Source organism: Sus scrofa, chromosome 3 (assembly GCF_000003025.6).
Source record: "Sus scrofa isolate TJ Tabasco breed Duroc chromosome 3, Sscrofa11.1, whole genome shotgun sequence".
Classification (NCBI taxonomy): Eukaryota; Metazoa; Chordata; class Mammalia; order Artiodactyla; family Suidae; genus Sus; species Sus scrofa.
Window position 1 is genome coordinate 55,489,978 of NC_010445.4, and position 20,518 is coordinate 55,510,495.

Consider the following 20,518-nt stretch of genomic DNA (forward strand, 5'->3'; position numbering starts at 1 on the left):
CTGAACATGGGAGTTCCCATCGTGGCGCAGCGGAAACAAATCTGTCTAGGAAGCATGAGGTTGTGGGTTCGATCCCTGGCTTTGCTGAGTGGGTTAAGGATCTGGCGTGGGTGTGGCTGTGGCATAGGCTGGCAGCTGTAGCTCCAATTAGACCCCTAGCCTGGGAACCTTTGTATACCTCGGGTGCAGCCCTAAAGCAAAAAAAAAAAAAAAAATCTGAATATGCATCCAGCCTTGCTCCAAAAGCTTAGGCATGAATAGCTTTAGCCAGAAAGAAAAAAAAAAAAAAAAAAAAACCTGTGTTGGCTATTATTACCCAACACTATCTTTTCTTCTATTAGCAGAACATTTTAGATGAACAGTTTTGAGGCAGCAGATTTCACTGTAAGATTAAAAGTATTTAGCTCAGTTCTGTTCAAACAGAGGTTGATATTTTTTGAGTGTTTCAGGACTTGGTTTAATTCTCTCTGGCACCTGGTAAGTTAAGAAGGTAGAGGATTTTAGGATACTGGGAGAATTCACTGGGGTGGGAAAATGGTGGTCCGGCAGCTGTCACCCAACGCCCCTGCCCTGCACCCTGCGTGAAGGTCATGGCCCTCTTCCGTAACAAGAGGAGCTGAGTCAGGCCAAACTTTGGAGCTGACCTGGGCAGTCTTGAGTGGCAGTGGAGATTGTAAAAGCCTGCAATGAATTGTCAGCCTTGGTTTTCCTAAGAAGAAAGACAAGCGATTACCTTTCTCTGCCCAGGCACTGCTCTGAGTGCTTCACATCTATTATTTGTAATCCTCTCCACAGTCCTTTGGAGATAAGTACCAAGCTTCCTCTTTGCAGGTGAGGAAACAGAGGCGCCTAATTGATATTAAGGTCACCTGTCCAAGATCTGCTAGCAGAGCACCTGGTAAGTGGCCCAGGCCCTGAGCTTTTAAACTCTGCCCTCCAGTGAATCTCCATTTTTTAAAAAAGCGCTAGTGTGGAGGTGAGTCTGTGTCCTCAAAGGTGTAACACAGACAAGAGAGCAGTAAAATTGACCTTGATGGCTCCCACGTGGCTATGGACTGAGTTTTTATGTCTCCCCAGCATTCATAGGTTAAATCCTAATGCCCAACGCAATGGTACTAGGAGGTGGGGCTTTGGGGAGGTGAATAGGTCACGAGGACAGAGCCCTCAGGAAGAGATTCATGCCCTTATGACAGAGACCCCAGAGAGCTGCTCCTGCCATGTGAGGACACCATGAGAAGATGACCATCGGCAGCCAGAAAGGGGACTCTCACCTCTGCTCGCACCTGGAACTTGGACTCCCCAGCCTCCAGAACTGTGAGAAACAAATTTCTGTGATTTATAAGCCATTCTGTTCCAGCAGCCCCAACTGACCAAGACCTAGGTCGCAGAGACAAGGGTACCTCACAATGCATCCCAGGGTGACCACTGGCTCTCCCACCCTCAGTTCCTTCAAGGGACTAGAGAGAGTGTCAGGGTCCTTTGTACCTTTTTTTTTTTTTTTTTTTTTTTTTTTTTTTTTGCTTTTTAGGTCCGCACCCACAGCATATGGAGGTTCCCAGGCTGGGGGTTGAATCGGAGCTGCAGTTGCCGGCCTACACCACAGCCACAGCAACTTGGGATCCAAGCCACAACTTCGGGCAGCTTGTAGCAAGGCTGAATCCTTAAGCCACTGAGCAGCGCCTAGGATCAAACCCATATCTACATGAATACTAGTCGGGTTCTTAACCTGCTGAGCCACAACAGGAACTGCCCTTTATAATTTTTTTAATCACCAGCACCTGTGAGGTGAGGTGTTGCCGTCATCATTTTGCTTCATTTCAGCTGTGTGTGGGTGCTCTACCAGGGCCTTGGGCACCCTGATGAGCAAATGAGCAACCTGCATTCCATTATGGGGGGCTCACTGAGGTCATCATCCTGAAAAGGGAGAAAAAAGGGGAAAATAGCATTAAGTGCAACCGTGAACCTGAAACGGACTTGGGTGAGGCAGAAAGGCTCCTTGGGACAGGGTCTGCTCAAGGGACAACCTAATTGTGAACATGAACCAGCCACGCAGAGATCAGGGGAGGACACTCCAGGAAGAGGGAACTGCTCCACCAAGGCCCAGGCCCTTGTGCTGGCACATCTAGAAGAGGAGTAGTTGGCAGGGGTGGGGCAAGGGGAAGGAGCAGGGGCACCAGGGAGCAGACCACATGGTCCAGGTGCTGCAGAAGGCTGGTGAATGGGGGTGACGGGAGGGGATGTATTTACATTTTAGGAAGATGGTTGTAGACGATGGGTGAGAATGGATTGTGTGTGGACATAGGTGGAAGCAGGAAGTGAGAAGGCCTTTGCCTTCTATGTGGGGTCAAGGTGGTCTGGTCTAGAGTAACAGTGGAGGTGCAGAGAAGTGGATGGATTCAAAATGCTTTTAAGGAGTTCCTGTCGTGGCGCAGTGGTTAACGAATCCGACTAGGAACATGAGGTTGAGGGTTCGGTCCCTGCCCTTGCTCAGTGGGTTAACAATCCGGCGTTGCCGTGAGCTGTGGTGTAGGTTGCAGACGCGGCTCGGATCCCGCGTTGCTGTGGCTCTGGCGTAGGCCGGTGGCTACAGCTCCGATTCAACCCCTAGCCTGGAAACCTCCATATGCCGCGGGAGCGGCCCAAGAAATAGCAACAACAACAAAAGACAAAAAAAAAAAAAAATGCTTTTAAGAGGGGGGCTTATGTGTTCCTGTTGGGGCTCAGTGGGTTGAGAAGAACCGCTCTTGGTGATCTCCAGTGCAGCAGGCCCACCTTGGCCCCTCACAGTCCCATGCCACTCCAGGCAGCCTAACAGGATCTCTTCAAGACAATGCAGTCATTTCGCTGAGGGGAATTTCGATGAATAACATTTTCTTCACTTCCTTCAAGCCTCTCCTGATGTTTGAAGAAAGAAGAGAGCATGAACTTATTTTCACCCCACAGGGAACAGACCAGAACCAGAAGTGAAAGTTCAAGAGAAGGACAAATGAAGAAATATCTTAATTAACAGGGCGGGATGCCCCATCAGGAGTGAGCTCCTTGGCACCCGAAGTAAGCAAGCAGAGGGAGGATGATGGTCCCTCTAGGATCATGTACATATCTACCTCCCCCCAGAAAGGACTTCGGCTTGAGTGGCCTTCCCAGCCCGGAGCTACTCTGTACCTACAACACATAGGGGTCCAAGGCGGCACCTTTTACGTTATTTATGTGATACAGTTCCGTTACATTGCTCTTAATACTAATTATTACCTAGAAGTCACCATCTAGAAAATAATCCAGGAGTTCCTGTTGTGGCTCAGCAGGTTAAGAACCTGACTAGTATCTACGAGGACTTGGGTTTAATCCCTGGCCTCACACAGTGGGTTAAAGATCCAGCGTTGCTGTGAGCTGTGGTATTTAGGTTGCAGACACAGCTTGGATCCAGTGTGGTTGTGGCTGTGGTGCTGGCCAGCAGCTGCAGCTCTGATTCGACCCCTGGCCTGGGAACTTCCATTTGCTGCAGGTGTAGCCATTAAAAAAAAAAAAAAAGAAAAGAAAAGAAAAAATAATCCAAATGGGCTTTTACGCAGAATGCAGTTGTTCAGGGTGCTTTGGAAGCTTTTCATTATCAGGAGAAGGAAGCTGGGTAGAACCAGCCAGTCAGAGGATGGGCCTTCCCAGTCCTTTCTAGGAACGTGTGTGGTGGGGGAGGGGTGCAGAGCTGCCCCCCCCCCCCGGCCCCTTCCCTGAATCTTCTGGTTAGTTCTATTTAACGCCCGTGTGGAGAGAAATATTAATTTATTCCTTGGTAGATGAAGATAATCTCTAGTAAACAGGCTTTTTAGGACCAAACAGCAGAAATCCTCCAAGCTGAATGCACGGGCCTTGGGTAACACACCGGGTGTTCGGCCATTGCTGGCATTTGCTTTATATGCGTGGTCTAGTTTCCTTCCTGACTTCTCCTTAGGGAAATTCTCCTCACTCACATGGTCATAAAGGAGAAATGTGTTTGTGATGTCCAGAAGTTTCTTAAAAACAACAACTGGGAGTTCCCGTCGTGGCGCAGTGGTTAACGAATCCGACTAGGAACCATGAGGTTGCGGGTTCGATCCCTGCGCTTGCTCAGTGGGTTAATGATCCGGCGTTGCCGTGAGCTGTGGTGTAGGTTGCAGACGCGGCTCGGATCCCACGTTGCTGTGGCTCCGGTGTAGGCTGGCAGCTACAGCTCCGATTGGACCCCTAGCCTGGGAACCTCCATATGCCGCAGGAGCGGCCCAAAGAAATAGCAAAAAGACAAAAAAAAAAAAAAAAAAAAACAACAACTGTCAGGCTGGCTGTTGGGGTATCCATCAGGAGTTGGTTTACCAAGTTCTCATTAGACCACCCAGAACTGTCTGTGGAGCTGCCAAAGGGCTTCAGGTCTGCACACCCCTGAGCGCGAGCAGATCTCCCTGCCAAGTGCCTAGCTCAACAGTTGCTACTGTCTGAAAAAACAAACAAACAAACAAAAAGTCAACATTTATCTTACGATCCAGTAAAGAACAAGCCACGCCTGGAAGATCGCCACAGGGATACAAATTCTGGTATCAAACTCGGGAAAATGCGAAATTGCTCCTGAGACAAAGGAAACTCGAGGCCAGTCATCAGAGAGTCCTTCAGGCAGCAGAAACCCAATCTCCCCAAAGCGGTAGCCTTGAAATTCACATGCTCCATCTTTCTTCCCAAAGGAGGGGAAGGGGGGAAATGAAGAGATTGTTTCACTCTTGCCCATGGCCAGCACCCCCCCACACCAGTCCCTGCTTCTTCTCACAACTCATCTGTAAGGACCAGTCCCTCCCAGCAAGTGGGTGTCCAGGCTCCAACAAGGGCCCAGAAAGAGGCAGGGTTTGGATGCCCACCACAGTGCTGGGTGCCGGGTGGCCCTCAGGAGCCCCCACCTTCTTGTCTCTCGGAACGCTGTCCACTGGTGGTGCTGAAATGTGTCAAGGATCCGAAAAGTTTGCAAAGAATATGGGGCAAGGCAGTAAATTCAAAGGCTCCAGGGAGTTCTGGTGTACCTGGTGGCTTGTAGATGCTCAGTTAATGTCTACTGAATGAAGGACTAAACAAGATATTTGGCAACATGACTGTTGCCACGCAGGGTCAGTCTACAAGAAAATGCCATCCCAGTTACACACACCTCACCCTCATTCATTCCTGCTTGTCAGAGTCCAGCCCAAAAATTCTTAGTTGGAGTGGAAAGGTTGGGGGAGAAGGAAAGAAGGAGGTAGGAAAAAGAATCAGAAATTAGAGTTCCCATTGTGGCTCAGTGTGTTAAGAACCAAACTAGTGTCCATGAGGATGCAGGTTTAATCCCTGGCCTTGCTCGTGGGTTAAGGATCCAGTGTTGCCACAAGCTGCAGTGTAGTTTGCAGATGTGGCTTGGATCTGGTGTTGCCATGGCTGTGGTGTACTGGCAGCTGAAGCTCTGAATCAACCCCTAGCCTGGGATTTTCTATATGCCGTAGTTGTGGCCCTAAAAAGAAAGAAAGAAAAAAAGAATCAGAGATTCCAAGGAGCTTTTTTTCAGACTACCCAAGCCTGCTTTTCTCTGGTGCATATCAGACCAAAACTACCTGGTATGTGGAATGCAGCCTTTGGCATTTGATGGCCCAAATACAGTGAATGTTCTTTTTTTTTATTACTCAATGAATTTATGACATCTGTAGTTGTATAATGATCATCACAATCCAATCAGTGAATGTTCTTGATCAATGCTCCATGTACATGCAGGAAGTGCTGTTGTTGGGTGGAAAGTTCTGTAAATGTCAATTAAGTCAAGCTGGTTGATGGTGTTGTTTGGGTCATTTATATCCCTACAATTTTCTGCCTACTTATTCTAGCATTTGCTAAAAGAGGAGGATTGAACTCTCTAACTTTAATGGCAGATTTATCTGTCTCCTTTCCAATCTATTAGTTTTGGCCTTATGTATTTTGATGCTCCGTAGTTAGATGCGAACATACATATAATCATTAATTATGTCTTTTTGGCTATTTGACCCCTTTGCCACTCCGTAATGTCCCTTTAACCCTGTGATCTTCCTTATTCTGAAGTTTATTTTAAAATTAATATAATGACTCCAGCTTTCATTAGTGTTTGTCCATCCTTTTACATTTAACTTATTTGATGACTTTATATTTAAAGTGGATTTAATGTGGGATAAATTAGGAGTTGGGGGTTAAGATATACACACTGCTATATATAAAATAGATAACCAACAAGGATCTACCTACTGTATTGCACAGGGAACTATGCCAAAGATTTGGTAATAACCTGTAAGGGAAAAAAATCTGAAAAATTTTGTGTGTGTGTAACTGAATTACTTTGCTGTACACCTAAAGCTAACACAACATTGTTAAGTCAACTATACTTCAATTAAACAAAATTTTATATTAAAGAATAAATTAGATTTATTGTAGATAATATATAGTAGAGGCATACTTTTTTGTTCAAATCTCAGCCTTTCAACTGATCTGTTTAGACCATTCATATTTTAAATGATTACTGATATGGTTACATTAAAATTTACCAGTTTACTACATGTTTTCTACTTGTTCCACTTGCTCTTTGTTTTTTCACTTTTTATAGTCTTCTCTGGGTTTGAGTATTTTTTATGATTCAATTTTATTTCCTCTATTAACTTATTTCTTTAAAACATACATTTTTGAATGGATATGAAATCTTGCTCTTTGTGATAACATGGCATCATGCTGAGTGGAATAAGTCAGACAGAGAAAGACAAATACCACAGGATCTCACTTTCATGTAGAATCTAAAACAAAAGCAAAAGAAAAGCAAGCTCACAGATAAAGAGAATAGACTGGTGGTTGCCAGAGGTGGAGGGGTTCGGGGAGGATGAAATGGATTAAGAGCGTCAAAGAGCACACACCTCCAGTTATAAAAAAAATGTCATGGTCACTATAGTTAATAATACTGTATTGTATAATAAAAGTTATCAAGAGGAGTTCCCTTCATGGCTCAGAGGAAAACGAATCTGAGTAGTATCCATGGGGATGCAGGTTCGCTCCCTGGCCTCACTCAGTGGGTTAAGGATCTGGCATTGCCATGAGCTCTGGGATAGGATACAGATGCATCTCACATCCCACATTGCTGTGGCTATGGCATAGTGGCACAGCTCCGATTGGACCCCTAGCCCAGGAACCTCCATGTGCCAAAGGTGTGGCCCTAAAAAGACCAAAAAAAAAAAATTTATCAAGATAGTAAACCTTAAAAGTTCTCATCACACAAAAGAAAAAATTGTAACTGTGTGATGATGAATTTTAACTAGACTTACTGTAGTGGTCATTTTGCAATATATAAAAATACTTTGTTGTAACCTGTAAGTAGTGTATATGTCGGTTATATCTCAAAATGTTTTTAAAAACATGTTTGAAATTGTTGGCCTGGAATTTATAATATATATTTCAAATAATCTGAGTCTGTCTTCAAATAATATCCTATTTACAAGTATTATAAAGGTCTTGTAACAGTATATTCTTAATTCTTCCCTTTCCTCTCTTATGCCACAGTTTTCATACATTTTACTGTCTTTATTTTTTATGTTTTGGCTACATCTACAGCATGTGGAAGTTCCCAGGCCAGGGACTGAACCTGTGCCTCAGCAGTAATCCAAGCCACTGCAGTGACATCACCAGAACCCACTGTGAAACAAGGGAACTCCATAATTTTACTTTTAAATATGCTATAAACACGTATTTCATTGTTATTACGTTTGTTTTTTACAGTTATCTTTTAGAGCAAAAAAAAAAAAAAAAATAAGGAAAGCAAAATTTTACCTTACCTTCATTTATTTCCAATCTCTTTTGACCTTTATCGTATTCTTTCTCCCTAAAGAATTTCCTTTAACATTTATGGCAGGGTAGGTTTGCTAGCAAGGAATTCCTCAATTTTTCTGTCTGAGAAAGTTTTGTCTTAGCATATCTTTCACTTTTTTAAAAGCTATTTTAACTAGGTGTAAAATTTTGGATTGTCACATTTTTCTCCCAGAACTTTAAAGATAGTCATCCATCGCCTGGTTTTTGACAAGAAGTCTGTTGTAGTTCTTACCCTTGTTCCCCATGTAGATACTATGTTTGTTTTCTTCACTGCCTTTAAGATTTTCCCTTTGTCTTTGGTTTGCTGTAGTTTGTATATGATACATCTAATTATGTTTGTTTGTTTGGGGTGTTTATTTATCCTGTTGTTTTTCTCTGATGTTCTTTCTCTGATTTCTCTGATATCTGTGATTTTGTGTCTGTCACTAATTTTGAAAATTCTCAGCCTTTTCCCCCCAAATATTTTCTTCTGCCCATTTTCTCTTTCTTCTTCTGTGATTCCAATTATGTTTATGTTAGACTATCTGATATTGTCCCATGCTCTCGAATGATCTTTTTTGTTTGTTTGTTTTCATTCTTTTTCTCTTTGGTTTCAATTTGGGTAATTTCTATGAGTTCATTCTTCACTCAATTCAATCAGTTCTAATGATAAACTCATCAAAACACTTTGCATCTCTGTTACTGCAGGGTTTTTGTTTTGTTTTGTTTTGTTTTTAAGTGTTTTCATTTGGTTCTTTATCATGGTTTCCATTTTTCTCCTAAAATTTCCTATCTGGTTGTGCATGCTACCTACTTTTATGACATGTGGAAGTTCCCAGACCAGGGATCAAACTCATGCCACAGCAACAACCCAAGCCACAGCAATGACAATGCCAGATCCTTAATCCACTGAGCCAGCAGGGGACTCCTGATGCTATCTAACCTTTCCTATATGTTTTTAAAAATATTAATCCTAGTTAATGTCTGATAATTCAACACATGCAAGTCTAGTTCTTGTGATTGCTACATCTCTTCAGACTGTGTTTTGCTTGCCTTTTTGCACGCACATAACTTTTTTATTGGAAGTTGGAAATACTGAATAGAACAGGAGATATTAAAGTGTTTTTTATGATTGGAGATGGACCTGCCTCTCCTTCTCCTAGGACTTTAATGTGAAATGTGTTGATCTAGTCAGGAATTGGGCTAATGTGAAGGTTCTAATTGGTTTTGCCACCTAAAGTTCACTAAACTCTTCAAGTCCTTCTAACCATCTGTATGTATGGTGTGGGCTAATCCGCTCATGAGTTTCTCTGAATATGTTCTCTCCATTTAGTTTTGAGTCTTCCTATTACTCCCCAGACAGAATCTGTCTCTGGAGCTCTCCCTGCTGTAGGCCTCCTTTATTTTTACTGGATGTTTGCCAGCATGTGGGAAGAAAGAGAATAGGTGGGTCATTCTCTGATATTGTGATTAAGCCCCTCATCTCAGCAAACACTGGAACCTAGGCCTCAGCGGTATGACCTGCATGAATATTCCTGTCCCTCCCCCAGGGGTAGAGCTTTTTGTTTTCCATTCTTTCCCAGCTGTAGCATGTGTCCACTAGTGACCTGAGAGTACAATGTTTGTCACACTTCCCTCTGCATATTAAGTCTTTTGTTCTACAAGGAAGACATGGGATATGGGTCTGCCATTTTTGGCAGTGGTTGATGGTCCCCTCTCTCAGCCAGTACCACAGGAAAGTTTTCTCAGGAATCTTTTCTGATCCTATCTAGAGTCAGAATTCCTGGCAGGAAATCCTGCAAGAGAGGCCTCTCTTAGATTAGCCTCCTTTGGGCTATTAGCAATTTGTTAAAAATTTCTTACTGAATCATTGTATGGACCTATAGTGGTCAGTGGCTTCTGTTCTAGGTAAGCAAATGCTTGGCTCCTGTTTCTCCCAGCAAGCTTTATCTCTCTCCAGATTTCACGTAAATGCTTGTCTTGCAAACTCAGTTCTTAATGGGTCCACAATAAGTCATTAATTTGTAGTTTGTCTTGCTGTTTTCTGGATTCAGAGTCCAGAGTGCTCACTATTACACCATGGAACCACACATGCCTTGCTCTTTTCTTATTATAATGGTGGGTACAACTCTCTTTCAAGCACTCTACATCTCTGAACTGAAATTGGTAGTCTGCATTGGCCATGCAGAAGTTCCTAGGCCAGGGATTGAACTTGAGCCACAGCTGTGACAGTATAGGATGCTTGACCTTCTAGGCCACCAGGGAACTCCTGTATTGGCTTTTTTTTCTTTCTTTTTTTTTTTTCTTTTTTGTCTTTTAGGGCTGCACCCACAGCATATGGAAGTTCCCAGGCTAGGGATAGAATCAGAGCTGTAACCACCAGCCTAAACCACAGCCACAGCAATGCCAGAACCAAGTGGCATCTACAACCTACACCACAGCTCACAACAATGCTGGATACTTCAACCCACTGAGCAAGGCCAGGGATCAAACCCATGTCCTCATGGATACTAGTTGGGTTTGTTACTGCTGAGCCACAATGGGAACTCTACCATTGGCATTTTTTACATATTTATTTATTTTTTTTATTAAAGTATAGTTGATTTATATTGTATCATTTTCTGCTGCACAGCAAGTGATCCAATCATACACATATACATGTATATGTGTATGTGTGTGTGTGTATACACACACACACACACACACACACATTCTTCTTCTCATATTATGACATTTTAATTAACACAATACCTTAAGAAAAAAACAAATTAGATTTCCAGTTTTTCCTGGTGTTTCTATCAAAATCCAGAAACTAGAAACAAATTTTCTGTCAGAATAAAGGCACCTCCACCATGGAGTTAATACTTCCAAGACCGTAGTGTTTACCTTTATATCTTCATTATGACTTCAGCTCATGGTGCAGTGAATTATTTCCTCACAGTGACAAGTGTCAGCAAATTGTTAACACTGTGGTCTCTATCCCACCACACTTGGAAACCTTCCTGTCCTTATGTTCTTTATCTACTAGATTCTGAGATTATTTATTATTTATTTGTTGGGCAATAGCATCTTATTTACAATCCCCATTTTTCTTTAATTTCACTTACCTATACTTCCTTTGATTAAAAAGGCTTTTTCCAAGATTGTCATGAGGAATAAATCAAAACCTGATTTTTCTAGAGATCGTTTGGAAAATTGGGCTTTTTGTTGAGAGAAAAAATAAGCACACAGCAAACCAAATTCCTCTCTGTTTCAGCCTCTACTCATGGCTTCCATGGTAAACAATCCATTTCCAGGATTAAATATAGCGTGATCAGAGACATGATATAATTTAAGAAGAAAAAGTTTTTAAAATTGCAATCTTAAAAATAAAAAGGAGACTTTTAGAATCTAGAGTTCAAGTTTAAAGCAGTTTGGAAACAGGTAATGAAAAGTAGGAAGTTTAGACTTTTACCCAACATTTATTTTCTATAGTCTATCTACCTACCTATCTATCTATCCATCTATTTTCTTTTTAGGGCCAAACCCATGGCATATGGAGATTCCCAGGCCAGGAGTCAAATCTGAGCTATAGCCTCTGGCTACAGCCACAGCCACAGCCACAGTCATAGCCACAGCAATGCCAGATCCAAGTTGCATCTGTGACCTATACCACAGCTCACAGCAATGCCTGATCCTTAACCCACTGAGTGAGGCCAGGGATGGAACCCACACCCTCATGGATACTATTCAGGTTCACTGAGCCATGATGGTAACTCCTGTTTTCTTTTTAATTTTTATTTATGTATTTCTTTTGGTTGCACCTGTGGCATATGGAAGTTTCCAGGCCAGAAATCAAATCTGAGCCACAGCTGTGACCTATGCTACAGAAGTGGCAATGCTAGATCCTTAACCCACTGCATCAGGCTGGGGACCAAACCCATGCCTTAGCAGCAACCCAAGCTGCCACAGAGACAATGCCACATCCTTAGCCCACTGCTGCACAGTGGGAACTCCTTGTTTGTTTGTTTTTTTCTAAAACTCAAGACAAGAATGTATGCAGTTTTCCAAATAATAATCTTTAGCAGAGGTCAGCAAACTTTTTTGTAAAAGGCTAGATAGCAAATTCTTTAGGCTGGCAGGCCACATAAGCTCCTGTGACAGTTAATTCTGCCATTGTTAACATAAAATCAACCATAGGCAAATACAAGGAGTATGACTGTGTCCCAGTAAACTTTATTTACAAAAACAAGCAGCCATCCTGTGGACCATAATTGGCTGATTCCTGAGCTAGAAAATAATATCAAATGAAAAATCAAAGCCTTGCATTCCCAGAGGCAGTCTCACTCCCCAGACTAACCATATTTAACTGTTTTCTATATTTTTGGGGTAGTTAAACCCATGAATCTAGATAATATTTACATAATTTTATTTCTTGATTCTTTTTTTTAACAGTGGTTCCTAGTTTATTTATATTTGTTTTTCTTTTTTAATTTTTTTGTATAATGATTTTTATTTTTTCCATTATAGCTGGTTTACAGTGTTCTGTCAATTTTCTACTGTACAGCAAAGTGATCCAGCCACACATACATGTATAGATTCTTTTTTCTCACATTATCATGCTCCATCATAAGTGACTAGACATAGTTCTCAGTGCTACACAGCAGGATCTCATTGCGTATCCATTCCAAAGGCAATAGTCTGCATCTATTAACCCCAAGTTCCCAGTCCATCCCACTCCCTCCCCTCCCCCTTGACAACTACAAGTCTATTCCCCAAGTCCATGATTTTCTTTTCTGTGGAAAAGTTCATTTGTGCTGTATATTAGATTACAGATATAAGTGATATATGGTATTTGTCTTTCTCTTTCTGACTTACTTCACCTAGTATGAGAGTCTCTAGTTCCATCCATGTAGCTGCAAATGGCAGTATTTTGTTCTTTTTAATGGCTTAGTAGTATTCCATTGTGTATATAAACCACATCTTACTAATACAATCATCTGTTGATGGACATTTGGGTTGTTTCCATGTCTTGGCTATTGTGAATAGTGCTGCAGTGAACATGTGGGTGCATGTGTCTTTTTCAAGGACTATTTCTTTACTCTTAAATTTTGCACAGCCCCTATTGAGTCCCGCCATGAAATCTATGAAAATTTTCTGACTCACGTTACCTTTTCCCAACACTACTCCCTCAGACTTTGTATTTTATAAACATACATATATATTTATAGCATTTCTTTTGTTGAGCTTTATAAATTTGCTGCTTCTTTCCCATGAGCAGGGTGCCATTCCTCCATGATGTGAGGATATTGCTATTTCTTCGCCATACCCTTCCACATTGTTGCCTGACCACTGTCAGTTCCAAACTTACTTTTACAACACCCGTGCCATAATGTTTGCATTTATTTTGTAAATTAATTATATCTTTGGTGCTCTGCCAGAAGTTGATTCTAAAAATTGCGAACTAAGAAAGAGCATTTACGATATTTTAACTATGGTATATATTAATCGCTATAGAACCAAGTAGTGTGCTTGCAGAAATAAACGGGATCTTCTGGGATGAACTCCATCTCTCCACAGAAAATGTTCCAAACATCAAAGCCACGGGAGCTGTTCTTTCTTATACTCCAGCAAATATTCAAAGTCATGCTGCATTTTAGTTTTCAGTCTTATCTTGAAAATCCTATCATTAATCTTCATGAATTCCTGCTCCCTGCTCCTTTTTCAAGTTAACCCGCTCTTGTTTCATGGGGAAACTGCCCTCATACAGAGTTCTGAGACTTCCATTTCTTTCTTTTTTAAAAAATTTTTTTAATTGAATTATAGTTGATATACAATATCATATGTTACAGGTGTACAATAAAGTGACTCACAGTTTTTAAAGGTTGTACTTCATTTATACTTATCATAAAATATTGGCTATGTTCCCCATGTTGTATAATACATCCTTATAGCTTTTTAAATACATAATAGTTTGTACTTTTTTTCTAATGGCTGTACCTATAGCATATGGAACAGCTGCAAACTATACCAATTGCTGGATCCTTTCAACCCACAGCATCTACACAGTGGTCTGAGTCACTGCAGGCAGATTCTTAACCCTCTGCACCACAGTGGGAACTCCATAGTTTGTACCTCTTAATCTTACTCCTATATTGCTGCTCTCACCTTCCTTCTCCTCACTTGTAACCACTAGTTTGTTCCCTGTATCTGTGAGTCTGCTTCTTTTTTGATATATTCACTAGTTTGTTGTATTTTTTAGATTTCCACATATAAGAGATATCATACAGTATTTGTCTTTCTCTGTCTGACTTATTTAGCCAAGCATAATACCTTCCAAGTCCATCCATGTTGCTACAAATGGCAAAATTGCATTCTTTTTATGGCTTAGTATTCTATTGTGTGTGCATATATATGATGTCTTTGCCATTCATCTGTTTATGGACACAGATTGCTTCCATATTTTGGAAACTGTAAATAATGCCACTCTGAACATTGCTGCAGTGCATGTATCTTTTTGAATTCATGTTTTTGTTTCTATTGGATATATACCCAGGAGTGAAATTGCTGGGTCATATGGTAGTTCTGTTTTTAGTTTTTTGAGAAACCTCCATAATGTTTTCCTCAGTAGGTGCACCAATTTACATTCCCACCAATCCCAGTGTGTGAGGATTCACTATTCTCCACATTCTTATCAACATTTGTGCCCTTTTTGATACTTAGCCACTCTGATAGGTGTGAGGTGATATCTCATTGTGTGTTTTGTTTTGTTTTTTTAGGGCCCCACCTGTGGCATATAGATGTTCCCAGGCTAGGGGTCAAATCAGAGCTGCACCTGCCAGCCTACGCCACAGCCACAGCAATGCTGGACCTGACCACATCTGTGACTTAAACCACAGCTCACAGCAATGCCAAATCCCTGACCCACTGAGCGAGACCAAGGATTGAACCTGCATCCTAATGGGTACTAGTCATATTTGTTTCCAATGTGCCATGATGGAAACTCCCTCACTGTGGTTTTGATTTGCATTTCCCTGATAATTATGGATGCTGAGCACTTTTTCATTTGCCTGTTGGCCAACTGGATTTCTTCTTCAAAAAAATGTATGTTCATTTCTTCTGTTCATCTTTTTTTTTTTTTTTTTTTTGTCTTTTTTTGCTATTTCTTTGGGTCACTCCCACAGCACATGGAGGTTCCCAGGCTAGGGGTCCAATCGGAGCTGCAGCAGCTGGCCTACACCAGAGCCATGGCAATGTGGGATCCGAGCCGCGTCTGCAACCTACACCACAGCTCACGGCAACGCCGGATCCCGAACCCACTGAGCAAGACCAGGGACCAAACCCGCAACCTCATGGTTCCTAGTCGGATTCGTTAACCACTGAGCCACCATGGGAACTCCCTTTTTTTTTTTTTTTTTTTTTTTTTGTCTTTTTAGGGCCGCACTCATGGCCTATGGAAGTTCCCAGGCTAGGGATTGAATAGGAGCTATAGCTGCTGGCCTACGCCACAGCCGCAGCAACACAGGATCTGAGCTGTGTCTGCAACCTACACCACAGCTCTTGGCAATGCTGGATCCTTAACCCACTGACCGAGGCCTGAGATAGAACCTGCATCCTCCTGGATACTAGTCAGTTTCATTAACCACTGAGCCACAAGGAACTCATAGCAACGCCAGATCCTTAACCCACTGAACAAGGCCAGGGATTGAATCCGTGTCCTCATGGATGCTAGTGAGTTTCATTTCTGCTGAGCCACAACATGGGAACTCCAGATCCCACTTGTTTATTTTTGCTTTTATTTCCTTTCCTTTAGGATTTCAATCTAAAACTTTTTTTTTTTTTTTTTTTTTTTTGCAATGATTTATGTCAAAGTATTCTGCCTGTGTTTTCCTCTAGGAGTTTTATGGTTTCTGGTTTTGCATTTAGGTCTTTAATCCATTTTGAGTTTATTTTTGCAGATGATGTTAGAGAATTTCTAATTACATTCTTTTACATGTAGCCATTCAGTTTTCACAGCACCATTTATTGAAGAGACTGTCTTTTCTCCATTGCATATTCTTGCCTCCTTGGTCATAGATTAATTGACCACACACACATGGGCTTACTTTTGGGATCTCTATCCTGGTCCATGATCTATATTGCCACTTCCATTTCTTAAGTCCTCCCTCCTTCTCCAGGAACCATCCTTGAGTTACTTATCTTGGTTCTTTTCTTTGAAGCTGTTGGTTTTCCTCAAGGCTCTCTTGGTTGTCCATTTGCATTGATGGATGAAAGCCAAACTGATTGACCTGTTTGTGTGTGTATGGGGGAATGTATGGGGAACCCGTGCACTTGTGTAGCCCTTTCCACCCCAAACTCCCCTTCCAGAACAGAAATACCAAGTCCATGGACAGGGGAGTTCAGCTGGTAGGCTCAATTTGGGGGTGCACAGGCAGGAAACCAGTGTCTGTTCCCTTCCACCTGCACAAAGACCAGATAAGGAGGACTTTCCTCTGGGGTGGGGCACCAACAGCTACACTGGGACATAACTCCCCCCAACTCTCCACTCATTATGCCCTTTCTTAGAGGACAGTTATCCTGATTTAGCAGGAAAAATACTCGGAGTTGACACTGTGAGGGAACTGCCCAGTGGGGCTGCAGTTCTTCAGAGGTCTTTGTAGAACCAGCCTAATCTCAGCCCCTCTTTCCACAGGTATGGTTTGTGCCTATGAAATCTGAGCTTAAAGGTCTTTGGGAGCCAGGACAAGGACTCTGTTTCCAGGTCGTTTTCTATTATGCATCTTCTGGGTTGTGGCTTACTCTGCTGTAGGTAATGCAACAATGCCATCGCATCCACTCCCCACCTTCCAGAAGTGTTATCAAAATCAGATCTGCTGACATGCCCTGGTGGCGCAGTGGTGAAGGTTCTGTCATTGTCCCTGCTGTGGCTTGGGTTGCTGCTGTGGAGCGGGTTTGATCCCTTGCTTGGGAACTTCCATGTGCTGTGGAACCTGCCCCCCCACCCCCTGCCAAAAAAATCTAATCTGCTCCTGGCTCTCCCTGCTGTTTGCAGCTCTCCTGTGGAATTATCCCATTTTCTACTCCCTTCTACAGTAGCCCCAGTGGAATTGTGGAAGGAGGGCAAAACCTAGAAAACCTGAAGCTGGAAGGTATATTTGTCCACTGGATGAAATACACAAGGTAGGTTTACCTTTGGCAAAAACCGAACCCCAAATGTTTATACAGTTAGACAATATGGATAATCGTAACTTCATCTAAAATGAATTGCTTAGATTTTTCCATTGCTTGGGTAGAAGGAATAGCATGTCTGAAAATATATTGGCTAGTTTAGAAAGGTCTCCAAGACAGAATTTTAACCTGGCTTTCACTTCTCCAAAGAGGATGTTATTTTTCATTTTCTTAGGGGGGGTGTGTGTGTGTTTGTTCGTTTTTTTTTTTTTTTTTAAGGGCCCGCACCTGCGGCATATGGACATTCCCAGGCTAGGGGTAGAATCGGAGCTGCAGCTGCCGGCCTAGGCCTCAGCCATAGCAACGCTGGATCCCCAACCCACTAATCTAGGCCAGGGATTGAATCTGCACTAGTTGGAATCATTTCTGCTCCCCCACCACGGGAACTCCTGAAAGAATATTATTAATCCACTAGGCAGAACTGGTTTCCCCTTCCTTCCTGTGTATTGATATTACTGATCATTTTATCAGCTTGGAAAGCTACAAGTGAGATCGACAACCTAAGCAGCACTGAGCAAAAGTCGCTTTTGAGGTGGTGAAGGGGTTAATCCCTTGACCTTCTGAGTTGAAGAAAACTCAAGGGGCTGAACAAGGATGCACAGAAAATAAGATGTGAGTCATTGGTTCCAGGAACTTAATGTTCTCGATGAAGAACCATCCGGAGCAGCCAGCTCTAATGAAGCATCTTTGAATTAATTGGATACCTTCGTAACTCCAAAGGAGAAATTAAATAAATGAATTGTGTGAAGCCAATTGATTTGTAGTTCCCATTTCTCTGGAAAGACTCAGCTCCAGATTTATTACTGCTTTTCTGAAGCCACTTGATTTAGTGGTGATGCTTTTGGGGCTTAGATAACTGCTGTGATGATTGAGGCCTTGGAAGGTGTACAGATCTGTTTTCCACAATAGTTACTTATGTCTCCAGCCCCCAAGGCAGAAATATGTTGCCAAGAACGTTACTTAAAATAAGAAACCAAAGGCATTTTTCCCCCTGTAAAGTGGCACTTAAAGAGCAGCCACAAACTGCAACTGCTCAGCTTGCACTTTTGTGACATTTTGGACCAGTGTCATGAAAAGCGGTTCCTGGTACAGATACAGGGACAGGCCCAGCTAGGGAACTTGGTTTTGAAAATGCCAAAACATTTACATATTCACTAGTTTGCATTGCGTAAGAGTGTTAAATGAATGTGGTGTGACCTCTGTTTCCCACACTTTGAGGAATTAAAAAACACCACTGTGTCATTTTGATTGGATCATGGGCTTCTTATAGCTGGTTATGTCTAGGTGTGTCTTTGAGGGTGTTTCCAGAAGAGATTTCCCCTTTGATGGGCTGAGCAAGCCAAAGTGCCTTCCCCAGTGGGGCCAGCATCTGGTCTGTGGAGGCCCTGAACAGGGTAAAATAGTGAGGGAAGGTTAATTTATTTTTTTAATCCCCTCCAGCCACACCTGAAGCATATGGAAATTCCCAGGCTAGGGGTCAAATCAGAGCAGCTCCTGCTGGCCTTTACCATAGCCACAGCCACACTGGATCCGAGCTGCATTTGTGACCTACAGCTCATGGCAATGCCAGATCCTTAACCCACTGAGCGAGGCCAGGGATGGAACCTGCAACCTCATGGTTCCTAATTGGATTCATTTCTGCTGTGCCATGACGGGAATTCCCATTCTGTATGTGATAGTTTGCACCTGCTAACCCCAAACTACATGGGAGCTAATACCACATAATCAGTCAATCAACAACCCTATTGATTGTGTTTCTCCGGAGAAACCCGGACGCATACACCACCTAACTGTGGTTTCTAACACTACAGTTACAGAGCACTAACTCTCTGGTCAGTCCGCACACATTTTACTTTGGAATGATGCTGAGGAGTGGTTGTCCAGACAGATGATTTACCAGCTCTCACTTCTGCCCATTTCAGAAGCAGGCTGGTGAAGCATGGTGGACAAGAAGGCGTGTCCCCTGAAGGATGTGGTCACCCTCGGGTCAGAAGAATGGGTGGGGCTGTGGAGGCCCGTGAGGGTGGTAAGAATGTGACAATGATCTCCACCGTAAAACCAGAGGCCAGAACAAGGCTGTGGGTTTAATTTGATAGGGGAATCACCTCTGGTGTGCAGCCAGCTTTGGAGAGAAGGGTGAATGCTCACAGGTAACTGGGCAAAGTCTGCCTCCAGCTCAGAAGAGGGCTTGGGAGGGGGAGGGGGAGGGGAGCGGGACTGCCTCCCCCTCCCCACCCCAACACTTGGCTGTGATTCTCCTAGATTGTGAGATTGTATCTCAGACCCTATCAGAAGTGACTCAAGTCCGTAAAACACAGGGGGTCATGGGCCTTCTCTAGTCTTGTGCCTTCATGGCCACTAACCACTGCCCTGCAGAGGTGCGCAGAGAGCCAGCCCTACCTGGAAGTATTCCTGAAGTATCTCCAATGCCAGAGAGCTGCCTGCAGGGGACTGCCCTGGGGGGGCTGTCTGGAGGTTGGGGGGCCATTCTCCTCCTGGGGGGCCTCTGCAGGCACCTTACCAGTGAGCAAGGAACCCAGCATGAAAAACAGCAGGCACAGACATTGCTCTGCTGGATTTGAGTTGCTGAGAGTTGGTTCTGGAAATGTGATAAGTTCTGTTCTGCTCGGCGACACTTAGCACAGCCCTAGATAGTCAATCCGGAAAGACGGGACATTCTTTCCTGCCACCACGGTTTCACTTCCCCGAGGGAATCCTTGAGTTACCCTAGAAGGTGTCCTGCCAACAGCTAAATCCCAGAATCACTTGCTGGCCTCTTTTGCCAGAGCAGTTTGTAGGCCAAGAGCTAGGATGCTCCCGTGAAGGGGCGGTCAGCACTTTGCTCTATGAAACCAAGCTGTAAATGGAGGCACAATATAAAAATAATACAAATCTAGAGCCTGCGCTCCAAAGATAATCCTGTGAGAGCCACAGAGAGCACGAGGCCAGTGGTGGCGGCTGTGTATTTATCCAGGACGGGGCTGGAGAAAGTCTCAAGACAGGTTTGAAATGTGGCCGGAAAGAAGGAGGCTGACACCGAGGGAACAAATAGGCACATGTTCCTGGCATGCCTGGGAGCCTGGCATCTCTGGACATCCTCATGCCTCCTGGAGTACACAGTTCACAGCATCCAGGAGAGCCTGGCCAGACTCCCAGGACCAGACGCTTCCAACACCAGCAACACTGGGATTTTCACTCTTTGGGGCTGGTTTCTGAATTTCAGAAAGCTCATTTCATAACATCTTCTTTTGAGAAATATTTACCGAGCATCCACCGGGAGCCAGGCGCTGGACACGCACCCACTGGGCATACACAGAGGAGAGTCCGCTCCAGTGGCAGGGGGAGGGTGGCTCCCCTGGGTGGTGGCTCAGTGTGACCTCTGCTGGGACAGAGGACCCTGCAGGGTGGGCAGGAGGGGGCACCGGGGAGGGTAGAGGAAGTGATGCCAGGCCTGCCATGAGCACTCGAATTGAGACCC

The 20,518-nt window shown here is 43.4% G+C and overlaps 1 long non-coding RNA gene across 2 annotated transcripts; it reads left to right on the forward strand.

The window, feature by feature from the left end:
- LOC102164468 lies at positions 178 to 17,793 on the forward strand. Of its 2 annotated transcripts, none has more exons than XR_298223.3 (4): positions 178 to 1,314; positions 16,505 to 16,621; positions 16,906 to 16,992; positions 17,512 to 17,793. It is a non-coding gene; the product is annotated as an uncharacterized LOC102164468 (long non-coding RNA). The 2 variants fall into 2 exon arrangements; XR_002342530.1 differs by having other exon boundaries at positions 16,505 to 16,573; positions 16,865 to 16,992.